The following is a 15,128-nucleotide window of genomic DNA, read 5'->3' on the forward strand; positions in this document are numbered from 1 at the left end:
CTTCTATCTTTGTCGGATCAACTTTTATACCCTCGGTACAAATCACATGACCCAAAAACTGCACTTCACGTAACCAAAATTCACACTTTGAAAATTTTGCAAATAGTTGCTCACGTTTTAACAAGGTCAAAACCAACCTCAGATGTTCAGCATGTTCACTCTCTGTTTTCGAATACACCAATATGTCATCAATAAACACAATCACAAACTTATCTAAGAATGGACGACACACTCTATTCATTAGATCCATGAAGACTGCTGGCGCATTCGTCAACCCAAAAGGCATGACAAGAAATTCATAATGACCATACCTTGTTCTGAACGCTGTTTTCGGTATATCTGATTCAGCAACACGAACCTGATGATATCCGGATCGTAAGTCTATCTTAGAAAAGAATGAAGCACCCTGTAACTGATCGAACAAATCATCTATTCGAGGTAACGGATACTTATTCTTCACAGTTCTTTTGTTCAATTCACGATAATCAATACACATACGCATTGACCCATCTTTATTTTTAACAAACAATACCGGAGCACCCCACGGTGAAGAACTCGGTCGGATAAACCCACGATCTAATAACTCTTAAATCTGTGACATCATTTCACGGATTTCAGACGGCGCTAATCGGTATGGAGCTTTTGCAACTGGAGTTGTTCCAGGAACCAACTCAATCTTATATTCGACTTCCCTTACCGGCGGCAGACCTGGTAACTCATCTGGGAACACTTCGGGAAATTCTGATACTACTGGAATATCGGCCACAGTTCTCTTTTCTTTCTTCGCATCAATCACATACGCAAGAAACGAATCACAACCCTTTTCCATCGACTTTTTCGCTTTCATCATGGTTATCAACGGAAAATTATACCCTCCCCGCTCCCCTCGGGCCACAACACGGGTTCCATCGGTCGAACGAAAGGTAATCATTTTCCTATCACACTTAATATTAGCCCTAAGCGAGCTCAACCAATCCATTCCTAGTACTACATCAAAGCTAGGAATACGTAACACTAAACAAGTCACCGGGAAAGACTTCCCTTCGATCTCTATACAAACCCCAGTCACATAGGTTGTGACGGGTGTGGTCTTACCATCAGCTACTTCTACACTAACCGGCTTGGGTAACACAGTAGCTGGTAAATTCAACTTAGCACAGAAATCTAGGGACATAAAACACCTATTGGAACCACAATCAAACAATACGCGAGCAGGTATTGAGTTGATTAGAAACATACCGGTGATTACTTCGTCGGTTGCCACAGCATTTTCCACCGACATCTGAAAAGCTCTAGCCTCTGCTGTTGGAGGGTTCTTCCTCTTCTGCCCACTCGAGGCAGTTGACCCTCCAGCTGATGCTGAACGCGCCCCTGACCCTGCCCCGGATCTACCACTCTTCGACGGACAACTAATTGCACGATGCCCTGGTTTGTGACAACTCCAACACACACTATTTGGATACGGACATGCTGAAGACTCATGCCCAATAACACCACACTTTAAACATCTTCTTGTAGCCTCAGAACACTGACCACTATGAGAAGATCGACACGCGTGACACCAATTCCCTTTACCTGATCCAGACCCAGAACTACTCTGACCACTTTTACCTTTCGATTTAAACCCACTAGACTTCTTGGATTTAGATCCTGATTGACCAGATACTTGCCCACCTTGTTGTAGCACATTACCAAACATTCTGTTTCTGGCGGCCTGAACATCACTTTCTACCATCTTAGCCATCACAACCGCTTGAGACAACGACGTAGCCGTTCTAACAAAAGTTCGGTACTCTGGCAAAATGATATTAACAAAATGTTGTATACGAGACGCTTCGTATGGCACCCACTGTTGTACAAACCTTAGTTTATCCATATACTTCTCTACTACCTCATCGATCGTCATTTGAGGTGTCATCTTCATTTCAAGAAACTCAGTCTTGATTCGGTTCATATCAAATGGATTACAATATTGTTCACACACCTTCCCATGAAACTGCTCCCATGTGATCATACTCACTTGCTCTTTTGGTATACTAGAAATCACAGAATCCCACCAAATCATAGCCCTACCTTTCAACAGTCTACTAGCATATGTTACCTTCAGCTCGGGTTCACACTGACACGCTTCAAATACCCTTTCAACTTCTCGCAACCAATTGAGAGTTACAGTCGGATCAGTACTTCCAGAGAAATCAGAGGGTTTGCAATCACGGAAGTTCTTATAAGTACACTTTTTGGGTGGTTGCAGGTAAGGTTGTTGAAACATTTGCATTTGGTACGGGTTCATCATCATGGGATTTTGGTAAGTAAAAGTGTTTTGCGGTGGCATATAATATTGGTTAGGTATTTGATCCTGAAACTGGTTCTGGTGCACATTAGGTATCGTTTGGGATTGCGCGGTTGGGAATCCAGGTGGTGTATCATCATTTCCAGAATGCCTTGCCAATTCAAGCTCATTAATTTTGACCTCAGCCTCTTTTAGCTTACTTTCTAATTGAAGGATGTAACTACTCTGATCATCATCAGACTCAACACCCTCTTCTGGTGCTCTGAATGTTCCGGGGTTAGATGGGCCAGTTGCGTTTCTATCAGCCATACCTGTGCTACAAAACAGCTCACACAAAAGCTTAGTGGATAATAGTTAGTTCAATCACAACTAACACACGTATATCCTATTTTCACTTAGCCCCCACTCCCACAGACATGTTTGACTTGCCTCAGGGTTTGGGAACAAAATACGCGCACGTATTTGCTGCCAAACCATGCTCTGATACCAACTTGTAACACCGGCCATTTTTTTTTTTAAAATACACAGCGGAAGACTTTATTAACAAACACAATATAAGTCACGTCATTACGTTTAAGTTTACACAACGGTGTTACGTTATTACAAAACATTATTTATACAAAAGTCCACATCAGAGTTGGGTTGTCAAACATGTCTTCTGCAACAACGCCCTTCCCGACTAGCAGTACGTAAACCTGCAAGGGGAGAATATGTGGGGGATTAGCGCACTGCTAAGTGAATGGAATCTATCTAACAGATATAGCTTAAGTCACACACAAGCTATATACTAACAACAACACTTGCTAACTACCAACTACCATACAATAAGACAATACGAGGATCGGCGGCTTGTACGAGCACACGACTCCCAGCTGATCGGGCCTGAGTCTACCGATAGTCCCTGCTACTCAATTCACAGTATAGTTATCCAGATGCAGGGGATGCATCATTCACACTATACTCCACAATCAGTAGCCTATGGACCCAACCTCCCCTAGGCACGGTTGACCTCATACGGACTCTAACCTCTCCTAGGCACGGTCTCGAGTCCCCAGTCTCCCTAGGCCCGACTGGTGCCATTCACACAGTGTACATAAAATTCACATACAACATCAGGCAAACGATATTATTCTATCATGGTAATTCCTACACTATGCATGGTAAAAGAGTCAACCACAGTAGCATGATATGCTACTTAAACTCTATCCGTAGATAGACCCACTCACCAATTACCAGCAACTGCTCAGTTATTATTTCTGAGCTTCTTCCTTGTCCTTATCTCCTAAGAACAGCAAAAACCAAGTTAGAATAGTGTTCCCATCAAGATTAGACACACTGACAGCGAATTATAGCAAATTAGTAAAAATTTGCGTCCGCTAAAATTTTCATGCTTAACACTTGTGCACTTTCAAAATTTACATCCTGAACACCAAAATACAAACGGGCAGCATTCACTGTCTAAGACCATTGGTCGATGGTCCCATCCATCGGCCGATCGTCAACACACCATCGGTCGATGGTCTCCCCCAATCGGTCGATCGTCAAAATTACATCCGCTGGTCAGAAATCATACACCATCGGTCGATGGTCTCGTCCATCGGCCGATTGTCCTCACCATCGGTCGATGGTCAACGACCATCGGCCGAAGGTAGTTCATCAGCTGCAACAGCAGCAAAGTGACGGGTTTCAACCCAAAATCACCAAATCTCAACTTTGGACACGTTTTTGACCTCAAAACTGGTTACATCTTTTACACTAAACATTTAGAAACATAAACCCACAACTTTTATGAACAAACAACAACAAATTGAACCAATTTGGGCATCAAAACCCACTTTCATAAAACTTGACTAAAACACCCATTTTGACACTGATTTGATCACGAAATCAGATAAACTTTACCTTATTAGAATCACAACAACATAAGGAACGATTTGACACCAAAATCAAACTTTAATTCGAGATCAAATGATTTAGGGTTGTTTGAAGGAGGTGAAGTTAGGTGAGAGTGAGTGAGAGGAAGGTTCAGGAGCAATTGAGAGGAAATTAGCTGGTCTCACACTTAATTTGGGGTTAAAACCTCATACCCCACAACACACGGGTATTTACCAGTTATCTGATATCTTTCGCACAAGATTAGGTAACCCAAACGAGGTCCAAATAAAATAAACAAACCTGTTCTGGGACCCTTGTCACAAACTGGTCACAACACAATTATATTAAAATACTAATAAAATAATTAAAATAAAAAGCACTTAAGACTAAGCACAAACCCTAAAGGCATAAATAGACAACTTACAACTAGCCCGGGTTTCGGTCTGTTACATTATCCAAATAATTTATCTCAATTGATTATAATTTAGAAAACCGATTTTCTAAAGTTCAAGTGTCGCGTATTTATTTAACGATCCAATCGTTAGGATTAAATACATATAAGGTGTCGGTAAGTTTGTTATTGGGTATGACCCGACTTGGATCAAAACATATTAGCCACATTAATTTAATATGTCTCTCGGGCATACGAAATACCTTCATTTTGTTCACTATGTGTCCGAGGAATTTACTTCTTCAAACCAAAATGCACACTTTGAAAATTAGCGTACAGTTTTTCTTTCCTTAACAACTCTAGCACTTTTCTCAAATGTTCTTCGTGCTCTTGGTCATTCTTTGAGTAAATAAGTATGTCATCGATGAAAACAATGACGAACTTGTCAAGGTATGGTCCACAAACTCGGTTTATGAGGTCCATGAACACAACTGGTGCGTTAGTTAACCCAAACGGCATAACCATAAACTTGTAATGACCGTAACGCGTCCTAAAAGCAGTCTTTGGAATATCATCCTCCTTCACCCGCATTTGATGATACCCAGAACGTAAATCAATCTTCGAATAAATCGACGAGCCTTGTAGTTGATCAAATAAGTCGTCGATTCTCGGTAGTGGGTAGCGGTTCTTGATGGTAAGTTTGTTCAACTCTCGATAGTCGATACACAACCTAAATGTACCATCCTTCTTCTTAACAAACAAAACAGGAGCTCCCCACGGTGATGTGCTTGGTCGAATGAAACCACGCTCTAAAAGTTCCTGTAACTGACTTTGTAATTCTTTCATTTCACTGGGTGCGAGTCTGTATAGAGCACGAGCTATTGGTGCAGCTCATGATACAAGGTCTATTTAAAATTCAACGGATCGATGTGGGGGTAATCCCGGTAATTCTTTCGGAAATACATCGGGAAATTCTTTTGCGACGGGAACATCACGGATGTTCTTTTCTTCAGGTTTAACTTCCTCGATGTGTGCTAGAATGACGTAACAACCTTTTCTTATTAGTTTTTGCGCCTTCAAACTACTAATAAGATTTAATTTCGCGTTGTTCTTTTCTCCGTACACCATTAAAGGTTTTCCTTTTTTACGCATAATGCGAATCGCATTTTGTAACACCCTGCTTTTTTTTTTTTAAATCACAGCGGAAGTCTTAATTCACATAAATACCCTTAGTTAATTACAAACATGATTATCACAAATCATTAGCTAGTTACTTATTACAAACAACCGGTGTTACGTTAAACAACTAGTTACATATTTATAAAAGTTAAGACATCAGAGTTCATCTTGTCAAACATATCGTCAACCCAACTCCCGTCCCTACCAGCACTAAGATCGAAAACTTACAAGGGAGGAGGTGAGGGGGGTTAGCACGAGGCTAAGTGAATGGAATCATCTAACAGATCTAGCATACAGTACCAACTTGTACAACTACAGCAACTACAACAATCGATAACAGGCAACTGACAACTAATAACTAGCAACTATCAACTGGCAACAATCAACTAGCAACTATGCTCCAACTAGAGACTCGGCGGCTTGTACGAGCACACGACCACTAGCTGATCAGTCTAGCGTCTACCGAAAGTCCTTACTACTGAATCCCCAGTATAGTAAATCCACACGCAGGTGATGCGTCATTCAGCATTATACTCAACAAACAGTAGCCAACTGGACCCAACCACAACAAGGTTGACCTCTCTGAGCTGAACCTAACAACAATAGGTTCCAACAGGCAACTACAACTTGTGCACACAACTGTTAAGCAACTACCACTACGAACAACTGTTCCTACGACTAGCATGGCAACTCTACGATGATCATTATTACAACATATCTACTAAGCATATCAACTATAACAGTATAACATAGTAGCACAACTTGCTACTCTATACTACACCCGGAGATAATCCCACTCACCGATTACCAGCTACAGCTCAGTTATCTTACTTCTGAGCTTCTTCCTTGTTCTTATCACCTGAGAACAACACAACGAAGTCAATATACATATCTCAATCAATAGTATAATCAAATCATACTATAAACTAGGTCATAACACCATATATTCATAATTTTATGAGTCTACATCATGACTCCATTCAATAATGGCATACAGGTGCGTGCAAAACACGACATACACACTAAAACTCCTTTTCCGACCCAAAAACAGTTTGATCTAGTTTCTTAAAAGTTCACCATTGAAAAGTATTCTTTATTACGATTCTAACGATAGTTTATTCATCAAAAACGGAGTTACGTTTTGAAAGTTACGCCCGTTTCAATTTCATAAAAGGTACTGTAGCAAATAGCGACACTGTAGCAAATAGTGACACTGTAGCAACTCGGGTACTGTAGCAACTCGGGGGTACTGTAGCAACTCGGCACTGTAGCAAATAGTGGTACTGTAGCAAATAGTGACACTGTAGCAAATAGTGAAACTGTAGCAACTCGGTACTGTAGCAACTCGGGTACTGTAGCAAACTGGGTTTCGAACCAATTTCGCTGATTTTGTGATTTCTTCCCCAAAAACTCGATTTCTAAGTGTTTTTGACCAAATTTTAAGCACAAGAAAGTTACTAAACATATATACAACCTATTTTCTAACATCAATTAAGCATAACAAACATCAAACATGAAGATCCAAGCCCAATTTCACACTTTTAGTCAAGAACACAAAAAAAAACCCAATTTCAACAAGAATCAAAGCATGAATCGATGAAGCACTTACCTTGTGATGATCACCAACACACAAGTAACAGATTACTAGCTCGAATTCAACAAACTAACAAGCTTTGATCTTTAGGGTTTGAGAGGATGAAGGAGTTAGGTACGTTCTTAATTAGGAAAAGTCTAGAAAAATGGGTGAAAGAAGCAGATACATACACTTAAGGGGTTTAAAACCCATACCCCACGACACACGGGTATTTACCAGTTATCTAATATCTTTTGTACATCGTTAGGAGGCCCTAACGGAGTCCAAATTCAACAAACGAACCTGTTCTGTGACCCTTGTCACAAACTGGTCTCAACTAAATAACCAAATAATTATAAACATATAATTATTAAAATCACTAATTACACCATACCCTAAGGGTACAATGGTCATTTCATCTAGGCCCAAAACGCGGGTGTTACAAATCTACCTTCCTTAAAAGAGATTCCGTCCTCGAAATCGGGTCAACTATGGTCAACAAACCCAAAAATTGTTACTCGAACCGCCAAAACACACGGTTAACTTTATCAATCTTATCCCCAATACCGACAATATCCACCACAATTGCATAGGGAAATGAGATTCTTGACGTCAATACACTCCCGGTACAAAATAAGTTGTCATAATCTTCATCGATCAACGTCCGTTAATCCACTTAAGCCCACAAATTACACGATCAAGTCAAATAATCAGAGTCAAATTCGTGTTTCTTCGCCATTCCGCATCATAAATTTCACGATCTGTCATCCAATTCAACTCTTTATACTGTCCACTTTTCCCCATTATCCAAAGCTTAGGCAATAGAATTAGTCATCATGCTAAAATCTATACCTATGTCTACAAAATTGCCTCGTAAGTCAACAGAACTTCACAGGTTATTCATCTCATATCCAGTCACATCACAATCCAATATAGCACAGGCCGCCTAATTTTCCTTCAGCTTCCCAGAAATTCCGTATGATTTATCACAATATACTTCTGTTGGCCAGACACAAGCATATTATCCTAAATCATACCTTCATTCTGAGTTGCTCGTAACGAACAAATTCTACTTGTCTCATTCACTAACTTATGTCCAATCAATCTCCTCAATAAGCATCGGTAATTAATTTAACTACTTTATGACTAATCAATCACAACATCTGTCCAATCATAGTTATTCAAAACATTGTCCATCAAATACTCAAATATAATCTACCAACATTACTACATATCCAACAAGCATAGGAAATCGCAACATATGTTCATCAATGTCAAAAATACGCTCAACTAGCAGTATCATACATCTGTTTAAGCAAAGGAATTATCCAATCAGCACAGTCCTCTTTCTATCATATCTGTTACAACAGTGTTACTATCATATAATCTCATGTCGACAAAAAGTCCACTACATCAGGGTACCCAACACATCTCTATCAAAGTCACAGTTTTCAATCTCAAAATTAACCTAAAGGTCTCCCTTACCCAACCAGGCACACAAGGGTCGCAACTAAGCATACAACAACATAGCACAACAAAATAAATCTTACACTACCAACAAGATTTATCAATCTAAAACACACATATATGTATATATACACAATCATACATATATACAACTAAATAGTACGAGGATTTTGAATCATACCTGCATTCACATCATAATCAACATCTACATCTGCAACCATTTGATAAGCTCTTGCTGTTGCCGTAGGTGGATTCTTTCTTTTCTGCCCAACTGGAGAACCAGAAGATCCACCTACTGATCCCGACTGCGCTCCTGGCCCCGCCCCAGAACCTAATCCTCTTACATACGGACACTGAGCTGACCTATGCCCCACTTGATGACATTTCCAACATACATCCTCTTGGAATGAACACATTCGAATCTCGTGCCCCACAATACCACATCTCAAACATCTTTTTGTTGAATCTGAACAAGGACCACTATGAGATGATCTGCAACTATAGCACCAAGAATTCTGACTTGATGCTGACCCACTATGTTCTGACCCACTCTTCTGTTTCAACTTAACATACTTCTTTGACCTAGAGTCTGAATGACTCATCACCTGATCTTGTTGTGGCATCTCATAACCTACTATTCTATTCCTTGCTGCTCTGACGTCATCCTCTACCATCTTTGCCATAACAAACGCTTGTGATAACGTCGTCGCCATCCTAACCATTGTTCTGTACTCCGGTAAAATTATATTAACAAAGTGCTGAATTCTGGACTGCTCATCTGGAACCCACTGTTGCACAAACCTTAATTTATCCATATACTGCTCAATCACCTCATCTATCGTCATCTGAGGTGTCATTTTCATTGCCAGAAATTCCGTCTTAATTCGATTGAGGTCATAAGACGAACAATACTGCTCACAAACTTTACTATAAAATTGTTCCCAAGTAATCATGTTCACTTGCTCTTTTGGTATACTAGAAATAATCGTATCCCACCAAACCATTGCCCTATTTTTCAACATACGACTAGCATAAATAACCTGTAATTCTGGTTCGCACTGACAGGCCTCAAAAACCTTTTCTATCTCTCTTAACCAGTTAAGTGTTACCGTTGGGTTAAAACTTCCTGAGTCCTCTGGTGGATTACAATTCAGAAACTGTTTGAAGGTACATTTCTTTGGTTGTTGAAACATCGGCGTCTGATACGGACCCCACATCTGATTTGGGAACTGTTGATTAAACTGAGGTGGCATCTGAAACTGTTGAGGAAACTGATATTGAGGTGGTAACCATTGCTGTTGTTGGAAAGCACTTCCAATTTGCTGATAATTATTTGACTGCACCGGATACCCACTAATCGTCTGATTCGGTACACTACCACTTGGATTCACGGTTACCTGGCATTGTTCTAATTCCCTTATTCGATCACGTGCTTCCTTTAACTTACTTTGCAAATCTAAAATTTGTTCCTGCGGATCCTCTTCTGACACATATCCGTCTTCATCTGGGGCTCTGAATGTTCCGGGGGCTGACGGACCAGTTGCGTTTCCTGTATTATCTGCCATATCTGCACTACCACAACATCTCACACAAACTCTTAATGGAAAACAGGTTAGTACCTATCAACTAACACATGTAATCCCTACATTCACTTAACCCGTTCCCTCATATATGTTTGACACAACACAAGGTTTGGGAACATGACATTCAACACAATGTACATGCGGCCAAACCTATGCTCTGATACCAAGTTGTAACACCCTGCTTTTTTTTTTAAATCACAGCGGAAGTCTTAATTCACATAAATACCCTTAGTTAATTACGAACATGATTATCACAAATCATTAGCTAGTTACTTATTACAAACAACCGGTGTTACGTTAAACAACTAGTTACATATTTATAAAAGTTAAGACATCAGAGTTCGTCTTGTCAAACATATCGTCAACCAAACTCCCGTCCCTACCAGCACTAAGATCGAAAACCTGCAAGGGAGGAGGTGAGGGGGGTTAGCACGAGGCTAAGTGAATGGAATCATCTAACAGATCTAGCATACAGTACCAACTTGTACAACTACAGCAACTACAACAATCCATAACAGGCAACTGACAACTAATAACTAGCAACTATCAACTGGCAACAATCAACTAGCAACTATGCTCCAACTAGAGACTCAGCGGCTTGTACGAGCACACGACCACTAGCTGATCAGTCTAGCGTCTACCGAAAGTCCTTACTACTGAATCCCCAGTATAGTAAATCCACACGCAGGTGATGCGTCATTCAGCACTATACTCAACAAACAGTAGCCAACTGGACCCAACCACAACAAGGTTGACCTCTCTGAGCTGAACCTAACAACAATAGGTTCCAACAGGCAACTACAACTTGTGCACACAACTGTTAAGCAACTACCACTACGAACAACTGTTCCTACGACTAGCATGGCAACTCTACGATGATCATTATTACAACATATCTACTAAGCATAGTAACTATAATAGTATAATATAGTAGCATAACTTGCTACTCTATACTACACCCGGAGATAATCCCACTCACCGATTACCAGCTACAGCTCAGTTATCTTACTTCTGAGCTTCTTCCTTGTTCTTATCACCTGAGAACAACACAACGAAGTCAATATACATATCTCAATCAATAGTATAATCAAATCATACTATAAACTAGGTCATAACACCATATATTCATAATTTTATGAGTCTACATCATGACTCCATTCAATAATGGCATACAGGTGCGTGCAAAACACGACATACACACTAAAACTCCTTTTCCGACCCAAAAACAGTTTGATCTAGTTTCTTAAAAGTTCTCCATTGAAAAGTATACTTTATTATGATTCTAACAATAGTTTATTCATCAAAAACGGAGTTACGTTTTGAAAGTTACGCCCGTTTCAATTTCATAAAAGGTGCTGTAGCAAATAGCGACACTGCAGCAAATAGTGACACTGTAGCAACTCGGGTACTGTAGCAACTCGGGCACTGTAGCAAATAGCGACACTGTAGCAAATAGTGACACTGTAGCAACTCGGTACTGTAGCAACTCGGGGGTACTGTAGCAACTCGGGTACTGTAGCAAACTGGGTTTCGAACCAATTTCGCTGATTTTGTGATTTCTTCCCCAAAAACTCGATTTCTAAGTGTTTTTGACCAAATTTTAAGCACAAGAAAGTTACTAAACATATATACAACCTATTTCTAACATCAATTAAGCATAACAAACATCAAACATGAAGATCCAAGCCCAATTTCACACTTTTAGTCAAGAACACAAAAAAAAACCCAATTTCAACAAGAATCAAAGCATGAATCGATGAAGCACTTACCTTGTGATGATCACCAACACACAAGTAACAGATTACTAGCTCGAATTCAACAAACTAACAAGCTTTGATCTTTAGGGTTTGAGAGGATGAAGGAGTTAGGTACGTTCTTAATTAGGAAAAGTCTAGAAAAATGGGTGAAAGAAGCAGATACATACACTTAAGGGGTTTAAAACCCATACCCCACGACACACGGGTATTTACCAGTTATCTAATATCTTTCGTACATCGTTAGGAGGCCCTAACGGAGTCCAAATTCAACAAACGAACCTGTTCTGTGACCCTTGTCACAAACTGGTCTCAACTAAATAACCAAATAATTATAAACATATAATTATTAAAATCACTAATTACACCATACCCTAAGGGTACAATGGTCATTTCATCTAGGCCCAAAACGCGGGTGTTACACATTTTTGTAACAAACGACCTCTGATCTCACCTTTTTCAACCAGTCCATGCCAATTATTACATCAAAACTCCCTAACTCGACTGGTATTAAATCAATTTTGAACGTTTCATCCCCCAGTTTAATTTCTCTCTCCCGACATATATTATCTGCTGAAATTAATTTACCGTTTGCTAACTCGAGTAAAAATTTATTATCCAAAGGCATCAGTAGACAACTTAATTTAGCACAAAAATCTCTACTCATATAGCTTCTATCCGCACCCGAATCAAATAAAACATAAGCAGATGTATTGTCAATAAGAAACGTACCCGTAACAAGCTCCGGGTCTTCCTGCGCTTCTGCCGTATTAATATTGAAAACTCTTCCGCAGCCTTGCCCATTAGTATTCCCTTGGTTTGGGCAATTTCTAATAATATGGCCCGGTTTTCCACATTTATAACAAACTACATCGGCATTATTTGTTCTGACATTATTTGTTTCTTTATTTTTGTTGTTCTTTGGTCCGTAAACCTCACATTTTGTCGTGCCATGACGACTTCTGTTACACTTGGTGCAAAATGTTGTGCAAAACGCATTCGGATGGTACTATGCACACCTGAAGCATGGTTGTTTCTGTTGTTTGTTGTTATTGAGGTTGTTGTTGGGATTGTTATTGTTGTTGAAACGATTGTTGTTGTGATGCCCCGTACAAAATCATCGTGTACGAATCATCAACAACAGGATCATTACAAGGTTAAGTACTATATGCGTTTTCAAAAAGAGTTTGCATTCATTAATAAAGTGATGTCTAAACCAACATCGAATGTTTTACAATCCAAAAGCATGCTTCACTAAGTAGAAGCAAATAATAAGTGTATGTGACCACAATGGTCGTTACAAGTCATAGTTCAAAAGTACTAATGTTTGAATGCAAAATAAAGTAGTTCATGCGATAACAACTCTAAGCAGCGGGTGTCTACAGCACGACTAGTACACATCGGAAGCTAACCTCAAGCACCTGAGAAAAACATGCTTTAAAACGTTAACACAAAGGTTGGTGAGCTATAGTTTAAGTATAACAGTAATGTAAGGTAGGCCACGAGATTTCAGTGCTACAAAGAGCGTTTCAAAATAGTATGATAAAGTATATGTTAACCGTGGGCACTTGGTAACTAACTTAACGTTTATACCCCCTGAAAGTACACTTGGCAAGTGCGTATGTCTACGAAGTATTAAACACTCATTAAATGCTAGCGCTACTAGCCCGAGTGGGGATGTCAAACCCTATGGATCCATATCTAAGATTTGTGTTCACGATTCAAAAACCAATGATTAAACGTTACCGAGCTAAAGGGAATGTTTATGCCGTTGTATAACCCACACATATATAAGTTTAAGTACTCGTGCCTAGTATGTAAAACATAAAATCCGCATGTATTCTCAGTTCCCAAAATAAGTTAAAGTAAAAAAGGGAATGCTATAACTCACAATGATAAAGTAGTCGTAAAGTCGAGTCCGGAAAAGTGTGCAAGTAATCGGTCCGAAATGTAACATCCCGCGTTTTTCCGTTAAATTTAATTTTAACACCGTCTTTTTTTTTTAAAAACATAATCTTTCGTATTTAAATTAATAGTTTCCGTGAGTAACGTTCATTATATTCCCTCTATTTAATTTTGACATCACCCGTTTACTCGAGCGTTTTAAAAATATTCGTTTGGTTAATTCCCGCACCCGCTTTGAAACTTGAGGGACTAAACTTGCCAAGAGGGCAAAGAGATGACTAGGTCAACTAGTCAACCTTCACCCTCCTCCATTCAATCACCTCCACCTCTCTCTCTTTCTCTCTATCAAGAACACACACACAAACACCCAATTCAATCATTCATCATCTAAATTCAATCTTGGAAGCTCACAACAAATCCGATTACATTTTCGTGATCCTCTCTTCATCCTCTACATTTTGATACAAACTTCATCTCGTTTGGGTCAAGGCTAAGCAACTTTCATGCACACGTTTACTTGTTGAAGTACTTTTATACTCGTGCACTCGAGGTGAGATCATAGTCCCACCTTTTCAACAACTTTTTATACTTTAAATTGTGGGCTGAGAAACATATACTTTGTTACATTTGGTGCTACTTACTTTTATACTTTGAACACAAGTACAAGGAAAACAAACATTCCACAGCGAGTTAGAACAAAAATCCTCAATTCGATTATCATTAGTTACACTTGCAGGGTGTAAGCGAGAACTTATATTGTGTGGCCATACGGGTTTGACAAACCCTCACTACGGACGGTTCGCTACCGTCTACGGGTGAAATATATTTTTGAGAAACAGTGTATGTTCTAACACTATAGTGATGGGGTTCAATGGAAGGAAACGTTAAGTCTTGATAATTGGGTGCTCGCGAACAATACTTTTGGAATGCAAACGATTTTGATAATCAACTATGGGAATACTAAATCTTGTGGTTCAAAAACAACGTTTACAAATACATCTATGATTTCACCAACGTTTTTCGTTGACAGTTTTCTATATGTTTCTCAGGTTCATACATGGCTATTTGATACATGCTTCCGCGTACATTCATACTTGCTTGGGGTCAAGCA

Source organism: Rutidosis leptorrhynchoides, chromosome 11, assembly GCF_046630445.1.
Source record: "Rutidosis leptorrhynchoides isolate AG116_Rl617_1_P2 chromosome 11, CSIRO_AGI_Rlap_v1, whole genome shotgun sequence".
Taxonomy (NCBI): domain Eukaryota; kingdom Viridiplantae; phylum Streptophyta; class Magnoliopsida; order Asterales; family Asteraceae; genus Rutidosis; species Rutidosis leptorrhynchoides.